Source organism: Maylandia zebra, linkage group LG15, assembly GCF_041146795.1.
Source record: "Maylandia zebra isolate NMK-2024a linkage group LG15, Mzebra_GT3a, whole genome shotgun sequence".
Lineage (NCBI taxonomy): Eukaryota > Metazoa > Chordata > Actinopteri > Cichliformes > Cichlidae > Maylandia > Maylandia zebra.
This window is the reverse complement of record NC_135181.1, coordinates 40,187,373-40,207,858: the sequence shown is the minus strand read 5'-3', so window position 1 is coordinate 40,207,858 and position 20,486 is coordinate 40,187,373.

The window sequence follows — 20,486 nt, the reverse complement described above, 5'->3', positions numbered from 1 at the left end:
ATTCTTTGCTTCTCGACTTCTGCGCCATATTTGAAAGTGATGAAAATGAGATTTTAAACTCCAAAGGATATTTCTGTTGAGGGACGGGCGATACGTATCTCTGGGTCTGTTTCCCTGTTACGTTCTTTTTTCCCCCCACCGGCAGGAATATTAACAAGAACCCAACATTTAGTGCTCTAGTAATCCCAGTGATTAAGACCTGCTGACAGTTGAAGGTAAAGTTTATTGTTACTCTGGGACCCAGGGTGTGCTGCCATATTAAAAACTGGCTCCGCATGCAGAGCTGGCCGTCAAACAGACACAAGAGACGAGGCGAGATCAAAGGTTTGCCCAGTGAAGATCTCACCACTACACTGGTACCGTTGAGCTTGGGAATGTGTGTTTATGGAAATGTGTGCTGTGCGAGTTAATCCAGGTTGTAGGTTCATTTGAAAACGCACAATAACACTGCGTGAGTGGACTCACTCGAGGAAATTGTAGGTCATATTAGGGCTGTGAAAGCTAAGTGATACAACAGATTTCAATAATATGCAAAAAAAAGAAAGAAGAAGATGTTCTGAAAATATTCCAGCTAGAATAATTATCTATGAGCAAACTACATTCTATTTATCATCTACCCTGTGTATTGTACAAAATCAGTGTTTACTTACGAAGACACAGGCCGTCCCTGACCTTCACTTTGGAAAAAGTTTTTTCAAAGAACTACAAAACGAGAAATAAAATAAAAGCAAAGAAAAAAAACAGAAGAAGAAGAAAAAACTGGTTTTAGGGCATAAAACAGACATTGCAGCACAGTACGATCCCAACTGCGCTCACTTATAAAAAAAAAAAAAAAAAGGAGCACAGCATCCATTTTTGGCTTTCCCGCCCAATGTCCAATCAGATGCTCAGGTCGCAAGATGAAAATGCCACTCTTCCTGGAGGCAGCCCCGGGCATGTCATTAGGAGAAAAATTTGATGCCCCGCACAAATGCTTGGAACAAATGCTTGGAACTATCAAGTGCAGTAAAAGTGAAAACTCATCAGTTTTCCCCCAAAATTTCCACACGACCTTGATTCAAGTGTCAAGTGAGAGAGTGAGAGTGGGTCTGTGGGATTAGGCCTTTAGGTGTCACTGTACTTTCAAGAATCCGTCCTGCCCCCCAAACACACACACACACACACACACACACACACACACACACACACACACACACACGCGCACACACACACACACACACACGCACACACACACACACGCGCGCACACACACACACACACACACACACACACACGCGCACACACACACACACACACACACACGCACTGTAACAAAATGGTGTCACGTTGGGGCATCTATTGTTCAAGAACGCTGGGTCTGGCTTTCACTCTATTGTGGTGACACAGAGAGGGCTGCGTGCTACACTGAGTTCCCTTCTCCAGGGATGGATGATTAATGGGCGAAGCAACAACTTCAGAGTTGTTCACAAAATCAAATTTCTCACCGACACGTCAATCCGAACCTAAACTTTGACTGCCATCGAGTTTTGTTGTCCCCCATGTGTACAAATTTAGCTGCCCCCTCCTTTCCCCCAAAACTTTAGTCCCTCTCTCCTATTTTTTTTTTTTTCACTTCTTTGAAACAGCAAATTCCCACCACTGCAGGCAAACTGCAAGCGAGCAGGACGCGCAAGGCTTAATTGTGACAAATTATACTAATGTTTACTCGTAATATGCCTTGTAAGTCCATTTTTGTAGCGTAAAAGGCTTTTTTTCTGAAAATCTGAGCAAAGTAGGAAGAAAGAGATTTTCGGGGGAGAAAAAAAGATGAAAATAGGTACTTTTAAGTCTCGAGATTACCCATTCAACACTGCAGGAACAAAGTGGTGCCATAAATACATCCATATGCTCTCTGTTTGTGGCTACGCATATTTCTATTCAAGGAAAAACATGCGGTTTTATACTGAAAGACTCACTATTCAGAAAATAACCTTTGTAGATGAGAAGATTTGAAACAGTTTCCCTCCCTTCCCCCCGATTCCTCTCCCTTCTCTGTGCTTCCTCTCGTCTCTCTCTCTTGCTTTCTCCCAGCGTGATTTTGATGCTGTATCACCCCAGATAGAGATCTGCCGTCTATGCTGCGTTCAAGTCTAATCAGCCCTAGCATTGTTATGTTGTTAATATTCAGACAACCCTCTGCCAAAAAAACGACAGGCATAATCACAGGGCCTGAGCAACAGCAGCAACAAACACAGCAAATACCAACCATAAACACATGCTAATAAACCGAACGAAGGCTGTTTTGAGTCACTGATCTCGGGCGATTGGGCGAGGGGGGGGTGGGGTAATAGGGGAGTAGGGGTTAAACAGACCTAGCTGAACAAGGCCTCAGAAACAAATCTGTGTACTTATTTGTTGTTGAGGAAATGTCACCTCTGGAGGCTGCTGTTGTCCTTCCCAGCTTGTTAGGGTTTGTACGCTGTGCTGCACCACGAAGGCGTCTCACATGGAAATACTGAGGGGTCACCAATTTTTGGGCCCAGATGGCCACAGGCTGTCTGAAATGCTTGATAAACAGGCACACACACACACACACACACACACACACACTGTGCTGCACGTAACAGGCTGTATTCTCAAAACCTCAAAATGTAAATTGCATCATTGAAAAAAATGTGTTGCCCTCTTAACTTTTTACCCTCCCTCCTGCAATTTTTCTTTTTTTTGCATAAGCATTGAAATGTCTTCTTTATCACAAGAGACGTGACTAAAAAAGGAAATGTTGTTGTGGGACACACAGCTCTGCCTGCTGAGCTGAAACGAACACTTCTGACAGTATTTGGGTAAAGTGAGGACACTGCTCTCTGCCCTGCTCCGCCTGCGATTCTGATACAACCCCTCAAAAACATTTAGCAGCCAGCGAGAAACAGCAGTTTTCTGCCTCTCTTCTTTTCCCACAGCCCCCCCGTCTGACTTTTTGCTTCTGTTAGAAATTAGCTTGAAGACAAAGAGGCCATGTGTTGCGACATGGCATGCTTACTGTACCCATGTGGTTGGGATTTCCGGTGCACAACCTTCCAGGCATGGCTGCACAGGTAATTAAAACTCATTTGGATTCTTTCTACATCTCTGCTGACAGGGCTGTTTGGGGCAAGACTCTAGGAGACAAAAGGTAGCTTGGCACATTTTGACGATGCGACTCCAAATCAGGATGTGTGGAAGAGAGAAAGCAAGAATCGAATGTGTGTGTGTGTGTGTGTGTGTGTGTGTGTGTGTGTGTGTGTGTGTGTGTGTGTGAGAGAGAGAGAGAGAGAGAGAGAATAGAGCAGTCAGAAGAGTTTAGGGGGCAGTGTGTTTAAGCAGAGATAGGCTGAAGCCTGTTCAGGAGGGCTTTGTGACCTATATTGAGGTGTGAAGGAGCGATAAACACACCAGAAGCACAAGGGAGACGAGGGGAAGGGTTAGAGAGCAAGAAGCAGAGAAAGTAGTAAGTGATAAAGAGCTAAGAGACAGAAATTAAATAAAGTATGAAAGAGGGGAAGTGGGGGCAGAAAAAAACCCTAAAGAAAGACAAAGGATGCAGGCATAAACGTGTTGGGTTTCAAATCCAGCGCTCCCGGCAGTGGCATGTCAGATGACCTTGGGCATGTCACGCTGCCATCTGTTCCCTCTGTCTGTTCCCCTGTCAACATACCTCTAACTCCAGTTAAAACACAACATTCCAGTTTCCTTACACGCTGACGGCCAGCCGTCATCACCCCGAGTGAGCGAGACAGAGAGAGACACGCACTCGCACGCGCAGAGCGGGATGGAGAATCCGGAAAGGAATCACGAGATGGAGGGAGGGGAGAGAGAGAGGGATACAGCGTGGGCAAGAAAGGGAGTGACCTTTTCTCCAACAGCCCATCTTTATGAGCTGATATTGTTATCAATGTATTACTCCCTCGATGCCCACTAGAGCTACAATAACGCCATTGAACTGACAGTCCATCATCATAGGACAAAGAGGGGCGCTAACACTGACATCCTATGGGGCATTGGGTTGCAACTGATTGCACTCATAAATGAGCATGGCTCTCATAAAATCATGTGGTAACTGCTTAGCGGTGCACAGGGTGATGGCTTTTGTTATCAACAGCTCGAGTGGCGCGCAGGCTGCCTGTTTGCTGTAGTGTCCGGGTGGCCGACTCGTGCCTTCAGATGTGAAGTTAATCATGCATTCATTGAAATGTGATATTACAACAGGGACAGTGGGAGAAAGAGGGAAGCAGTTAAATTATTTTTTGCCCTCCAAGTTTAATTTTTTTTTACATTTTATTTTATCATCCATTTCACCGGCGATTCGATCTCTTTTTCAAATTCTTTTACTCTTCTCTGCATGCTCGCTTTTTTTTAAAGGGCGAGCAACACAGCGCTTTCATTTTTATTAAGATTTTCTGGCAGCTGTACAGGACAGAGCTCTGATGGGTTTCGATCTTAGCGGGTCAGCAGGCTCCCGAGGCGAGGGACTGCGTAACTATCACTTTTTTCCCCCTCTTTTCTTTATATGTGCCAATAAATACTCCTTAATTGTTAATGATTTGGGCAGAGTGCATGCATGGTAAAACCTCACGGCTGCTGCCAGGACATGAAAGGCTGTGTAGTACATTTAGAAAAAAACAAACACACATATGGAAGAATATCAAGGGAGACTCTGATGTTCCCCTTTGCCCTTGGATTACTTTGCTTGCATAAAAATGAGCATTCAATACTCTCCCCTATAGTGAGTGGATCATGTTCCAAAAATATCGATTGAGCTGTCTTAGTCCAGAGGTAAAGGATACGTGGATGCCTGAATTGAGCTCCCCCCACCATTCTGAGATATTAAAACCCCAACCAATAGGTTTCTCAGTTTATAAAGCTCATCACTGGAGGGCTACCAGTGACTTGTCCGTTGTGACGATAATATAATATCTGGCTTCCCGTGCCCTTGTGCAAACTTCCTGGGCTGTGGAGTGACAGTCAGAATCAGACTTAGCCAGAGATGGAGGGATTTACATCTTTATTACGGTTAATCATCGCTGCAGTCTACAGAAATGTCTGCCAAGCAGAAAGCTCGACTATCCCTAATACATTTTGAATTTGTCAAGAGACCGAGCAGAACTCCGGGATCAAGGAATTTAATGTATTGATGGTGTTAGTTTGGAGTTTGTTAAATTAAGTCCCTCGACATCATCTGTCGACGGTTTTAGGTTTGCAGCAGTGGCCCATTAACTTCACACAGGTGGCTTTTTCTTTCTTTTTTGCGAGGGACTGTATTTCAAAGCAGCCCGCTGAATGACCACACTGCAATGAATATGGAGTATGTTTGGACTGCTACCTCTCTTTGGGGAATCAAAAGCGAAATAGAGAGAGCGCGAGACACAGAGAGAGAGAGAGACCTGCTATTTGGGTCAAGGAAAAACACAAAAAAACACAGAAAGAAATCGGTAAAATAATCCCTTCTACCGCAAGCTATTTAAATCATTATTGAGCTCTTTTCAGGGGCAACGTTTTGCTTCCACCGTTAATGTATTCTCTGTCAGTTCCTGAGCAAAGCAACCCCGTTCACTTACTGCTGCTGAGTGAGGTTAGGTGACGTTAGGCGAACAACTTAACAGAAAGCATTGTGGCCCATTCCAATAACCAGAAAGATAATGACACCGGCGAGGAAATCTCACTCCAATTATGAATGCAATAATTACATTTTAAGTTTCAGACTGAAAAGTGCCATCTATAGTTCAAATTTCCCTCATGCCCTGCTGAACAACAGCATACTTTCCTTGCAGTATTGACACTCTGGGGATTAGGGGAGTTAATTCTACAAAGAACAGGCCCTGCGCTCTCCTCCTCATCCTTTCAATGACTGATATGTAAGGGAAGTGGGACCCTGACCCAATCCTGACTTGGGGAAATTACTCTGACCGCTTTGCACTTTTGGGAGGAAGCCACAGCTAGCAAACACACACAGGGATGCTATGTCAGCCTATTCTGACCTCGGGGACCTTTCGCTCGGCTACCCCCTTTGGCCATTTACTCACACATGTAGCTTCTGCTTAATGGATTGGGTTACCCCTTAACAGCAATAGCTGCCTCTGTTTTGAATGCTCTCCCTATTTTCATCCCGGGAGTCGGCAAATGCCCGGGTCATTAACACCAGCAGCCTGCCTGTACCTGCAGCTAAAGGGTCTGCATTCATGGAGGCGGAGGGGATCCTGGAAACCAGATGTGCTGCGCTGTGCTGTGAGAACATGCGGGTGTTTGTGTACACGTCTACATGAAGTGGCTGCTAGCGAGCGGCGGATCAGACCGTGTGGTCACCTCAGCCTAGAGCCCGAGTGGTGCGCAGGTCACCCAAGATAAAGTGGGGATGGGGTGAGAGGATGAATTACACTCTCACGCGCTGTAAGGCAACTTGTATTTCATCTGAATCAATCAGCCTCCTAAAAAGTGTCGATTGTAAGACAGTCCTGCTTAATAAGCAAATAAATTCTCCACCTTTTGGTTTCATTTGCCAACATTTTGAGATCTTACCAGTTAAGAAACCCACAGAACAACTATCACTAAAGAAAACCGTTGACAGGTGATGACATTTTTAAATATAAAAAAAAACTTCAGTAAATAAAACAAAGGTGGCTTGATAGTGTGAAAAATAAATGTACATTTCATGAACTAATGCAGTGAGAATTAAAAATCTAACACTGGCTCTCTACACATCAGCCGTTTTCTACCGTTCTTCCCAGAGTATGTAAAATTTATGATTTGCAACCAATATAATTTCCCTAAATGTGCTCTTTGGGAGTCGCTAAGGTAATCTTCACTATCTACGCATAATACCTGGAAAATACAGCTGAACCGTAGTTATCAAACGCACCATAGGCTATCGTGAAATACTATCCGCGGCTCTAATTAGGCAGTTTTAATTCTTTAATTCACTTTTCCCACACAAATCCAAGACTGAAGACACCAAACACTGCCAACTAATTTCTGCCACCCGCAGAAAAACAACGCAGTTGCCAGAACTAAAACAAAAATGAAAATACATTGAATACGTTTCAGAGTCAATTATTTTCTTCCAGTGAGAGCCCTCCTAACACTGGGCAGAACTGTCCCATTTTGAAGTGGCAATCCATTTTGGCTAAGTGATGTCAGGCAGCCTGTCACGTTAGTCTGTGTGAAGCAGTGGGCCTATTCCTCATCTCAGCGGCTGCTCGCTCATGGTGGGGACAAACGACATTTCTTTCTCATTTGGAAGGAAATAACGGGGCCAGAAACTGCGCTGGCAGCCAAACAGAAACTGCGCCCTAGAGCTATACTGAACCAAGGACACAAGCCAGTCTTTGTTTGTTTTTTCTTCTTCTTCTTCTGTTTTTTTCCTTTAGTAACACTAAAGGGCTGTGTAGTTGTGTTCCGATACTGTGGGGTCATTTTACTTGTTTTCTTTTTTTTTTTTTGTTATTTCAAGCTGGCCGTGTGTTCGCTGCAACTGGGCAGTCATTTCCACTGGACACCACAAAAACTGTAGCAGTGACTTTGATTGGGGAATAGCAAGCCCCTTAGCCCATTTTGGTGGGTACGGTCACATATCTATTCCCTCTGTTCCAATTTTCATGACCTGCACATTGAAATCCGCACACCAGAGACAGCTTCATTATTAGCGTGCCTTGCACAGAGCTCAGTGGCAGGATATTGCATAGAGGAGCATATAACAGCTGAGCAATCTGAGTTGGGCAGCTGGGCATGCAGGTATTGTAATTTTAATTCCCTTCTCAATTCCCACGTCCCTCTACAGTGGGCTGTTGTTCTTCTCAAACGAGTTTGAGGTAAAATGTCATTGAAAACGCCCCGTGCGCTGAAATTGTGAGGGAACCACAGATGTGGGTTGTGTGATTTCACATAATATTTTTGCTCAAAGTAGAAAACACTTGCTGATTTCCACTCTACACACTTTCTCACATGCCCTCTATGATGCTGTCAAACCTATCACACGTTGACTGCGAGAGTAAAAGGGAAAGCTAAACAAATACCTGCAGGGCATTTTTCTGCTGTGGCAAAGTAAAAATAATTACCCGGCAACAAAGCCATTGTTGCATACTTGAGTGTACGCAAAGTACGCAATTCCCGAAGAAGTTTGAAGCAAGCGTTACCAAAAATGCCTGCCCTTTCCTTGCATTTTTGTGTGTGTGAGTACAATTCAAACACGTGATAGCGTCTGCTTCCATCACCACATTTGTGGAGTAAAATGCCTCCCTGTTATCCACCATCTAAATGGCCATTAGCTGGACTAACCCAATTAGCGGAACAAGATCTAACACAGCCTTCCATTGTCCTTCCATCACAGGAAACAGTAGAGGTTTGCTGCATTCTGATCAAATGTATGGTGATTAATGACTGCGCCCTCACTGTGTTGACAGGCTGTAACAGCTCCGAAATCCAGCCACACATAGAGGCTACACATATTTGTCTGTAGAAGTGACACTTGTATGAATAATTGGGCAATAGCTCCATCACCAACCCGACTACCTATACAAAAAAACCTTTCCCCCACAAATGAAGAATAGGAGTGAGATGCTGTCAAGCCCCCCCTCCAACCCCCTTCAACTCCTTCCTTGACATTCCACATCTGTGTATCGGGAATAATGACCAGGCTAAAAATATTAGAAACTCGGCAGCAAATTGCTTAAAGGTCGTTTTAATTATACGGATGGGCTGTCGAGCAGTCACGCCTGACAGGAAATGGAAACAAATGATGTAATGGCTGAATAAGGAAGTGCAGTTTATCAATAGATTGGTGGGCACTAAGCGCAGGAAGCCCCTTAGCAAGATGCTAAAGAAGGAACGCATAGAGGAAATAAAAGTCAGTCAAAAATATCTGATCCACACACACAGGCAGCTGCTGTGGGAAAACAAGAGCGACCATAAGTCTGGGGGCAAGTGGGTAAAATGGACAACCTGTGGGGGTCGCTCTGTTAGGCTTCTGTCTCAAAACATTTGCATTTGTCCATAATGCACAGCGAGAAACATTATCCATGTGAAACAACGTATAAAAGCTCACGAACATGACTTGCAAACCGACAAACATATGAGGAAAAAAAGCGCTGGACGTGTCACGTTGAGATTAGACAGAACCCCACAGGGGAAAAAAGCAAAAAAAGCAGAGCTGGAAGAAATAAAATGGAACAAAACACAGCAAGACTGAGAGAAACAGACGGACAAAAAGCTCAGGAGGAGGAAAGAAAGAAGAGGGGGGCTCTGTCTGCTTGTGAGGTGTACTTAAATTAACTCCATTTGAAAAAAAAAGAAAAGTTTGAGGCACTTATCAAGTCATAAATCTCCGGCCCGGGAATTAAAAAAAGTGAAAAAGAAATAACAAACACCAAACGTCATGCTGCTTTAAATGTCTGCCGTCTTTCCCCCACACCGCAGGAGTTCAAAAGAATAATAACTTTGCCCTCACTCATCACCACCCAGAGAAGCGTTAGGGCCGCTTGTAATATTGTTTTTTTTCCTTTTTTTTTTTTTTTTAATTAGTAACTCTAATCTGATCATTAAGGGCAGCAAAAAAAAATCAGCATAGCTATAGTACAACTGTGAGCCAGGCTAATAATTGAAGTGACGGTGGCGTCGTAGTTAGAAAAACTCACATCTGTCTGATGACACTTTCTGCCATCTCTACCAGATTACGTGCTGAGACCAGAAGGCAAAAGGAGCGTTAATAGGGAAAACATTGTGTGGGAGGGAAAATAAAACAGTGACAAAGATGGAGTGCATGAAAGCATTCAGGATCAATATGTTGTGTTCTAGATATGTGTTTTAGTTCAGCAGCACGAGCAAAAGTTGACACATGGAGGGACAAAAACCCCAAAACAAACCAAGAAGACTTTCATCACCGATCTTCTGCCACTTGGAGGATTATTGTCCTCACAGCTACTGTTAGCCGTCCAAACACCAACATCCAGTAATGTCAGCCGGCTAGTTAACATTGAACGTCTATAGTTAGCTGGGCATGCTCACAAGCTTGCTTTGCCTCCGTGCATCAGGTTTGTTTTGTTGGTCTCATTCAAGATGTTTCCACCTGCTGCTACACTGAAAGCATTTACAGAGGGGTCTAAGACGTGCTCAGAGGTGACGCAACACCAGCCAGGCTAAACGTTAGAAAACAAAAAAGGATGAAGACACAATTAGAGCAATAGCCAGGAGGAAGAGCGAGAATGGAGGTGAAGTGGTGGAGAGGGAATACGAGGCTGCTGATGGAGAGCAGATGGAAGGAGACAGGGATTGTGATTAGTGCTACGTGGTGACTAGGCCACTGTGACGCTAAGTGTCTAGTGGTAGTTCTCCCCGAGGCGGCGTCCTCAGCGCTCGCTCCCCTCCCGTGGTACCACCGTCACTGGCCAGAGAAACGCAGCACGTCTGCTTGCTCTTCCATGCATTCGGTGCTGCGCAGCACCGAGACGGTTTCTCAACATGTGACATAAACAAGACGTCCTGTTGGCACGAAAGCATCCCTGAAGGAATTACACGGTTGGTCTCATTGTTTACATCTCCATGCTGGGTGAGTCTGAAATGCACTTGGAGACCACGCATACTATGATGCTGCACGTTTGGCACACTATTATAACAGATATTGCCGTTGTTTTGCATGTTTATTCATTTAATCATTATTCTGATTTTTCCCCCTCCCGTTCCACACCAGATCCAGTGCTGACCCCCCTGGCATATTCAATTCAACCATCACTCAGCACAGCACAATTTCAGCCAGAGTCTCAGCCGGCCGAATTAGGGTAACTCGAGCTCCTCAAGATTGTAATCAAAGCGTAAATAATGAGTGCAGAACCAAGACCAGCGCTATTACTCGAGCCGGCTTAACATTTCTCTCGATTTTCGTTCCTTTTTTTCCCTTTTTTGCACTCTGTCTCCTTCCTCTCCCTCAGAGTCCAGAGAAACACAAACAAACCAAAGAACAGAAAAGGCAACACAGAGAAAGAGGAGAGCAAGCAAGGCTGGTAGTAAAAGATTAAGACAGAAAGAGGGTAAAGACTAAACAGAGAAAGGCAGAGTGTGGGGCAGAAGGCCTGCACTAGCTTCAACAGCCTGGGACTTGCAAATGAACTAATCACCTGAGGGGATTCTTCTCAGCTTACTTAAACAACTAGTAAGTTAAACACACACGCCTCACAGTCACCACAGTGTGGATATGTCTGTGTTTGTGTGTGAGTGCGTGCCCATGTGTCCTCATGGGTATGTGAGCATTTGTGACCTGCTGCCCAACTGACTGAGGCAAGCAGCAGGCCGTCAAAATAAGAAGGCATCTGTTCCAGCAAATGCTGGCAGGAGCAGAGACAGTTAGTGAGACGAACTGGGAAGGAAGCCGGAGTCAGGGATGGGACCAGGGTATAGTGCCCCCATTTGAGCTTTCCTGATTGTTCTTCTATGGAATAATGAAGGGAAACTAAATGACATGTGACTGCAGTTTCTAAAGAAAAGATGAGGCCTGCTTTGAATTAGGAATGCTCCACCGCCTCCACCCGACTTTCATGTGAACACATGCGGTTTTAGGTCATGACGGGGAGAAAGGAAGGGAAGACGGGGTAAAAAGGGCAAAAATAAATACATTTTAAATCAGTCTGCTTAGTTGTCATGTACAGTTTATGCTCATCATCAATGATTGCTACCTAGAATTTGGAAGCTATCGCTAATTTTACTAATCTTTTCCTTTGTCCTGTTTGTTACATGTAACTGCATTATTACGTACTTATTAATGTACTAAAAACTGAAATTAGCGTTGGCTAGTAGGTAATAAAGTTCAGCATTTACAAGACGCTTATAAACAGTTTATCTTCAGGAGCACAAAACATTTTAAAAACATTTCTTCATGTTATTATTAAACCTTTACTGCAGCTCATAGATAGAGGGACCGAGGTTAGATGTGATGTATCTGTACCTACAAAGAGCTGTTACTCAATGTCTTCAACATAAGCACTGACTTATGGCAGCTGCAACTTTTGCATCACCGCTGCTCTCATCAATGTAACATCTCCCTGGTGAACAAATCACAATGAAGGGGCGGGGCTTATAAGAATATTTTTTTAGCAATGCTCTGGTAAATCTGATCTAGCTTAATGAACTAGAGTTAATCTTGACAACTAAATTTTGTCATAGCCCAAAGAAAAAAGAAAAGGTGTGCCATTTCCCCGGGACAGGGCACGCTTAACCTTACTGCACAAGGAGATTACTCCTGATTGGATTACTTCCAAACTCATCCCGCCTTTTTACGCAGCTTAAATGGTTTTGATTTGGTCTCGTCTCTCAAGAGCTCATTTTTATTCGTAGATGAAGGTGTCAGTACATTTCATCATAGTTTTTTTCCTCTTGCGTTATTTTTTATTTAGTTATTGTCTTGTTGTTGTCAGAAAAAAAAAAGGTCATTGACAAAAACTATAATAGAAATTATTGGTCAACAAAATTAACACTGTTGAAAACACTATTATTAATAATCCAACAATACAGGAGATCATTCCTGTGCTCTGAGAGACTCAAATCTTAAAATTTTAATATATTAATATTACACACATAACATGCTTTTTGCTATCACCCATCTGACATCCTTCATATTGATGATGTATAAAAAAATTAAACAAAATTAGATATAAATACAGCATATTTCCTTAGTGAAGAACAATAAAACCACACTTTAAGTTCTTTTGAATTTTCCCACATCATAAGATAAAAATGCAAATGTTCTGTTTACCTGGAGAAGAACTTGATACCTTCAAGATTCGCAAGATCTTGTCAGAATCCATCGTACACACATACAAGCATTTCCCAGCTGCTTAGAGTAATCAGCATCTTCCTACCAGCAGCTACAGGCGTGACAATTAAAAATAAACTTTGAAAATGGCATTTGTGCCATCTATGTGCAAATTTTCCTTTCAAAGATAAGATCATCTGCAGCCATGCTGACTATATAGCTATTTACACTGCCCGCCCGCCTGCTCGCTCCTGTGGCTGGGCTCATCATTCCTACTCATGATTTTGACTGTTTGAAGTCACCAGTTTTTCAAATAAACTGACAAGCCACTTTTCCCCCCTAAAAAGCCATCAATTGCACACGGTTAATAAACGGCAAATATAAATTGTCAATAAATAACTTTACACAGACCATTAAAAATGTCTGTTTTTAATTGCTTTGCTATCAGGCAAAATTTGCACAAAAGGTAATAATACTGGATCAGTTGTGGACGTGACTAACTTGCTTATTATTATTATTATTATTATTATTAATATTATTGTACCACCAAAAAAAAATCTCTATAGCCAACTAAAATAATTTTTTACATAACACATTTGAAATTCATTGCATAAGCATTTTTTACAGGCGTGTTTGAGGTTATTCTCTATATTTGCTATATTTAGTTTTTTATCTGCCATATATGTAATAACGTGAAGTAAAAAATTAATAAATAAATAAAACACTGATTGAGTGTGTTTTTGTAAGTTCATTAAATATTTTACTTTTTGTACGTGCTACAAAAAACTAAATGTTAACTGCAAATAAAGGAACAATGACTTATAAAACAGCACTAGAAAAACAACAATAGGAATAAACAAGTACTAAGAAACTGAGTGCTGTCACCTGCCAGGGAAAAATGTTGTAATCATCCCATGCCTATCGTCTATCTGCATTGTAGGATTCTGAACAAAAACTGGCAAAACATCACATCTGAATTCTTCCGTTCTCTCTATCCAGCCCTCTAGTCTCCTTTCAGAGCTACTGTCTGACAATACCATAGTGTAGGCACAGAGGCAGCTGCAGCACCAACATAAGAAATTCTGTGAATTTCACACTCTGCTGCCTGCCAAAAAAACCTGGGCCCAGATTCGGTGATTGGCCTCTTGAGTGTCATTCCAGCCCCCCTAACCACTTTCTGCCTGCCACCAGCAGAGGACCCTGCTGCATCCCAGCTTCTGCAGCCAGGATGACAATCTTGAAGACACCAGCTATGGGGTCATTTAAAAAAAAAATGCTGGAGCAATCTTATGTCTGCAGCACTATGCAATCTGCGTTATGTTCAGAGCACCAAAAAGGAAACCAGGAAATGACAATAATGGCTGGTAATGACGGATTTTTATAATACTAAATGCAGACGCCAGTTAGCTTGTGATGGGATCTTATGCAAGATAATAATTACACTGGGTCCCGTCTAACTGACTGCAGTATTTCCAAATATAATACATGCAAAATCACACCATAACCTTGCATCTGTTAAGTTGGACATTCTCCTTTTTTTTGAAATCATAAATAATGGGTAACATCCTGAAAAATATGTAAGAACTCCCTTTAATTTTACCTGCGCTTATTTTAAAGACGAGCTGTACTTTGTTAATACCATCAAGGGATTCCTATGCATTTTAAGAAGGGCCAAAAAATGTATTGATGGGGAAAAAAGAGGCTTTTAGCCACGCAACTCATAAGTCCTTTATTTTCCCATATGGGGGGAAAAGGAGTTAAGTAAATCACTTTGCACTGTGGTGGTCAGAGTTTCCAGCTGCGGCCCCTATGCATGCTTTCGTGAGGAGCGTTTAGGCTTCTGTGGGATACACAAAAATATTAAGTGCATTCAATGTAATGAAAAATGCATATAATAAGAATTTAATTGTTTTGGGATTTCGCGTGATGGCCTGAGAGTACGTGAGTAAATAAAACGGGTCTGAAAATAATTAGCAAAGAGTGTGTGATGTGTGAGAAAACCATGAAAAAGCGATGGAGGTTTGAAGGGGAAAATGATTCACAACCCTTAGTGGATTTATGTCTCGCTGTGTGTGTGTATGTGTGTGAGTGTATAGTATAGTTTGGTGCCCACTTTTTCTATGCATCACTAGATTGAAATAAAGAGCAGATTTTTCCAACCAAGCTTCGACATTATTTGCCTTTTGTAGCCTAAGCATGTTTTAGGAACAAGGAAACCACTAAATATGGTATTCCACAGTCGAATTACCTCTGTATTTCCTAGTCACTGGGGAGTTAATAGCTGGTTACATGTTATGTGACATATTTATTGTGTCAGTTGTTGTAAAACTGCAAAAATAGCAGGCTATGGCCGAAACCTGGAGATTTGCTAAGCCACGGCTACAACACTGTAAATTAAAGGTGAATAAAAATTTCACCTTAGCTTTAAAAAAAATTGAAAGATAATTTCAGAATCATTTGAAGTATATACATGGAGACTGATGATTTTTACATATCCACCAAACACTGCACCACTGATAAATCAGCATTGTTGTCAATTCATGAACCGCTTTTGCATTTGGATGACGACAGCATCTTGGAAGGGCAACTGTTGTGCTTCAATCAGAAACTGGATTTGTTATGCAGCATCTCAGTAATTAACTGATTGATAATTTCGGGGTTGCTTCCCCTTAATTACGGGGCTGATTGTAAATGAACATGGTGATCCAGTCCATTGAAAGTGACCTACACAAAGTGGGACACCTCTTGCAGATTTCTACCGTGTCTGGTGACAGCCCACACTCTGCTGTGGCTGCCCAAAAGATGTTGAAAAAATCTTCCCCTGCCTGGCCCCTTTTTACCACACTTTTATTATCCTCTTAGAGAGACACAGAAAGCTTGTAATGTACGTACAATCATCCACAGTTATAGGTTTTGGTTTTATTCAAAGGCAATTTTGACTCCTATAATTTAAAACATTCCAACAAACAACAATTAATGCAAGAATATGCATTTAAATGATTGTTTGTATAGGAAGCACACAAAATTAAAAATAAAGTAAATCAACTGTATAGGGACAGCATGTGGTAGAGTGACATTGTTTCAACAGAAGCAGCTACCCTGCTGTCACAGACCAGGGCTTTAACAAGGCGACATGATGTTCTGTCTAACAGGTAAACAAGCAGCAAAGTGTTATGCTTTTTTTCCCAGGCTGTAAATAAAATGAATGTTAAGCAGGTTGAAGACTCAGGCAGAAGCTTACGTTCCACGTCGTTTTTTGTGATTTAAAATAAATACTCTCGTCACGTCTTCCGCTCTCTGTAATGCACTCAACATATAACAGGCAACAATTAACATGCACAACAACATGTCAATTAAAAGCTGGCCTTCTGATAATGGCTCAGCGCCTGGTTGATACAAACAAACAGAGGTCAGCTACCAACACAAGCCAAAAAAAGGTATGCCAACAAATGTTTTACAATACAATATCAGCAGAAAATAAGAAGGCGGCTACAGCTTTTTATTTAACACGGTTACAGAAATGCTTGAGTTTCTCTGTGTTTTTATTGCTTGTGCCCACAGTTTCTCATGTTAGCTCAATAAAGCTGTGACACCATGAGTGCAGTGGGTAGTAAACATGTTTAAGGCGAGTTTATATCAGAATAATCCACAATACTTAACCATTACCTAGTTAAGCAAACACAGAGAATTGTAAATAAAACCCTGCCCTCATATGTAATTAATGTAATGATTTATACTAAACGTATCAGGTTAACTATATTATAGAAGGAATCCTATTTGAAATAGAATACCAATGGGCACTTCTTCAACTACTTGACAGCAAAAAATTAATAACTAAATATTTCATGGGATTAAAGATTTCATTTTGTGCTATTGGTTGGTTTAAGTGGCCGATCAATGAGCGATCTAATGGGATGTCACGTTCATGTCTATGAACCAAACGAATAATTGAGGGACTTCCACAGTCACACTGCCATGTGGAGGATGGTCTAATGCAGCTGCAATCAAGACCTTTATGACGGCTGATGGGGAAAACGGAACCTCGTCATTATGGCCATTTGACAAGGATCAAGGCCAGTAAAACCTCTGAGCTACCAAATGACCCAGTTGCTCACCTTTCAGTGACATCAACAGGAAATCCAGGAAAGAGATGAGGGAGAACAACAAAAACAATGATGGCATTCCTTACACACTCTTGTCTGACTCTTTTCTCTTAATCCCCATAAATGAGAAGCAGTTGTAAGGCAACCGTGTTTGTAATATCTGGTAATAGAAATATCAGTTTCGGCGCTTTTGGTACTTCTGAGGTTCGGAGCTTCTTTTGTCTGGGGAATGCTTCTTGGCAAAGCACTGGTGAGCTATGCTTTGCAGGATGTCTCTTCATTTCAACATATCCTGGAAAGGTATGTGGAAAGTCTTTTGATAAACAGAGCTGAGGGGGGAGAAAAACCCCCCAACTAAAATTTAGACCAGGATAGTGTACACTGAAGCATATGTCTGCAATTCAGTTTTAAGTCCAGATGAAGTCACAATGGACTTTTGTTTACGCTATCATCAACATCGGAGCATGCTTTGGCAGCGCTTGCATTACTGCAGAACAATTGCATAATTAGTTTGCATGTGAAAGTGTTTTTCTCTGTTTTACTGTGTGGGTGAGGTTTTTCTCAATGAGTCATTGTTTACTGTCTGAAATAAAGAATCAAGAGCTAAAGATTTTAGGCAAACTATATATGATTTATCTGCTAAGATGCAACGGGAGAGTTGAAAGAAGAATGCATGTTGCTGTAATAGAGTCTGCATGAGTGTGGCCCCAAACGCCAGAAAATGTAAGAAATTCTGAGGTTGAAAAGCTGCCTCAGACAGCACAGCAGGGGGGCAAAAATACATTTACTGTAAACCTGTATCTCCTTGAGCTGCTGCCTTAATCTAAAAAAGAAAAAAAGGAAAAACTCCACTGCCTCTCTATTCTATGAGGGAACAAGGAGCCATCCATCACTATTTTCCACAGTGCTTTACTGCCCAAAACAGCTCTCTCAACATAGAAATGAGTCCTGTGAGCCTATGGGCCTGCGCGCTGATATTGCTGTTATATAAATGATATATATAAACAATATAAATAAACAATCAAATCTGCTTCAAATGTTTTTAATGTAATCAGATATTTTCATTTTTTCTATATTTAAAATTACTGGTGGTTTCAAAGTTGTGTAAAGTGCCATTTATTGTTTAAAACACAATTTTAATGACAGCAACGGATTGTTGGCTAGAATTTCCATTTAATTCACAGCACTCAGTGATGCAACGTGGATGCGGTTTGATTTGAATGATAAAACAGTGCAAATAAAATAAAACCAACAGCCCCCTAAAATCTCTTAATTTTGTATTCATAACACCAAACCCGACCTTAGGTTAAGTCTCGGTCAACATGCTCTCCTTTCAGCGTTAACAGAATCAACAGTAAATTATACATGAGAAGCAAGCCTCTTCCTAACCCATTAAAAAAAACCTGCCTAACCTGCAGGTCGGGCAGCAGACAGCAATAACAGAATCCACCATCACACCTTTCCTCGTCATGTCAACTGAGATAATAAGGGCCTCGGCTGGGGGCATGACACGAACACATTCTGATACTGCAGCAGAAGAAAAGTGGGGCCACTGAGCGTCTCTGTCAAGTGCCAAAGAATAGAAATACAGTCACTGAATAGCCATGCAGCCAAATCCAGCACCACATTGCCCTCAGACAATGGGTGCGGTACTAATCCCCCTTCATGGGGTCTGCATCCCCTGTCATGCCCAGTGGCGAACCATGCTGAGACACTGCGTCGGGGAGTGACACCTCGACAAAAGCATCGCCACAGGCCACTGTTGGGCCTGTGTGCTCTGCACTGCTGTGCATGGAATCTGCATTGGGGGGAATGAAAGCGATGAGCAGTGTGTTAAACAATAAGCTGCCTGGGTGCCGAGACCCCCGTCAAGGCTCGGTGTGGCCACCCATCAAAACCCTTGAGCCCGGCATTTGAGGCTGGCAGATAGTCCGTCCCACATACACCCCCTCTGCCACGCAACCCTATCAGCCTTGTGTCTGGGTTGGGCCCAGCTAGGCGTGCTCTTCTGTCCTCTGCTCTGCTCTGGTGGATCTGACAGCTGTTACCGAGAAAGGTTATTCACTCAGCGCATCTCTCCGCACACACAATGACCCTATTGGCCCCGCCTGTCTAGCCAACCAGCTCTTACGCTCTGCGACCAACAGACAAGGTGGAGAAAAGGAGCTGACAGTGTCACTCGCCCGCCACTTGCATTTCACGCTACATATGCACCCACAGACGGCTCTTTTGCACCCCAAAATAACTGAGCTGACTCAAATACAGTGATGCCGTTTGTACTTTTTTTCGCCCCCCTTTTACACATATAAGGCAAGTGGGCAGAAAATAGGTCAAACACTACATGGATGTGGTTCAACGGAAAATGGCTGCTTTCCTCATTGGAATGGAGGAATGCAATAGCGCCGAGAGGAGACGGGTGGCGCTCTTACTGTACTTACAATGCAGAGCAACATCATGCTATATTGCACAGCCTCTTCCTGGTTCGTGAAGACTAAAGAAGGCGCAAACCACTTTGTTCCTGAAGTGATACAAAAACACTTTGATACTGAAGTAAAAACACGCAGGGTGAGTTTTCTGCTGAGCTACCTCTGATATTTCCATTTATTTTATTGTTTTGTTTCTTTTTTTCCTGTCATGCTGCAGAATAAATGTTTCTAATTCAGATATTTTGTTATTTTCTAGCCTTGGATGGTTCCTGGTTTGGGCTGCCATACCACTTCATTAACTTTAATGCATTTTATCCAGGCTCAATGGAATTGTTTCTCATGCAGTGCACTTACAATGATCTATCCTTTGTGGAGTCTTTTACTGCCTGGTATTGGGTTTCGAGTTATTTACAGATAGGAAAGAAGGTGTATTTACGGCATGGTAAAGTACTTGATATTTCTGTTCCGTGCTGATGTTGTGTACAGTTTGCTAATTGGAAAATAATGAGGGCAATAATGGCCTACCACTCATTAAAATTCATCTGTTGAGCCTTTTGTTTCAGCTCAGTATTGAGCATGAATTAAACGACATGACACGGAGAAAGAAGATATTGGAATATCATCTCATTATATTGACACACTTAATTATGTGAAAAAAGCCACTGTTGGTGTACAACCTTATTATATCAATGTATTTAACGAGCATGAAATGATTCCTTCGAGTGATTGAGGCCTTACCACGCTGGTCAAATATGTATTCTGTGGAAAGACTTTACAATACAAGGACTGCATGTGATGCAACACTGATGATATTGCAATACAGTTATTTTCTTGTATAAAATTGAACGTGTTTACCATCACACACACTGGCATGATGTTAAATGGAAAATATGTATTGCATATTTAATTTAATGCACGTATTAAAAATTCTCCATTTTCCACGACATCTAAACAAGCATGCAGGAGTACGAACGTGTGCACAAATATGTTTTCTACACAGTGCACTCCATATTCACCACATTCATGTACAGCTGAAGCCACACGTACAAATGTAGAGCAATGACTGATTCGCAGCCATCGCTGTTACTGCAGTTATTATTATCGCCACCATCCTCAGCACCGCTTTTACTCGTATGACCTCCAAAGTGATTTTTCTTGGAGTACTGCCATTCTCTTATTCAGTTTCTGGGGCTCAGTCAGCTGAGTGGG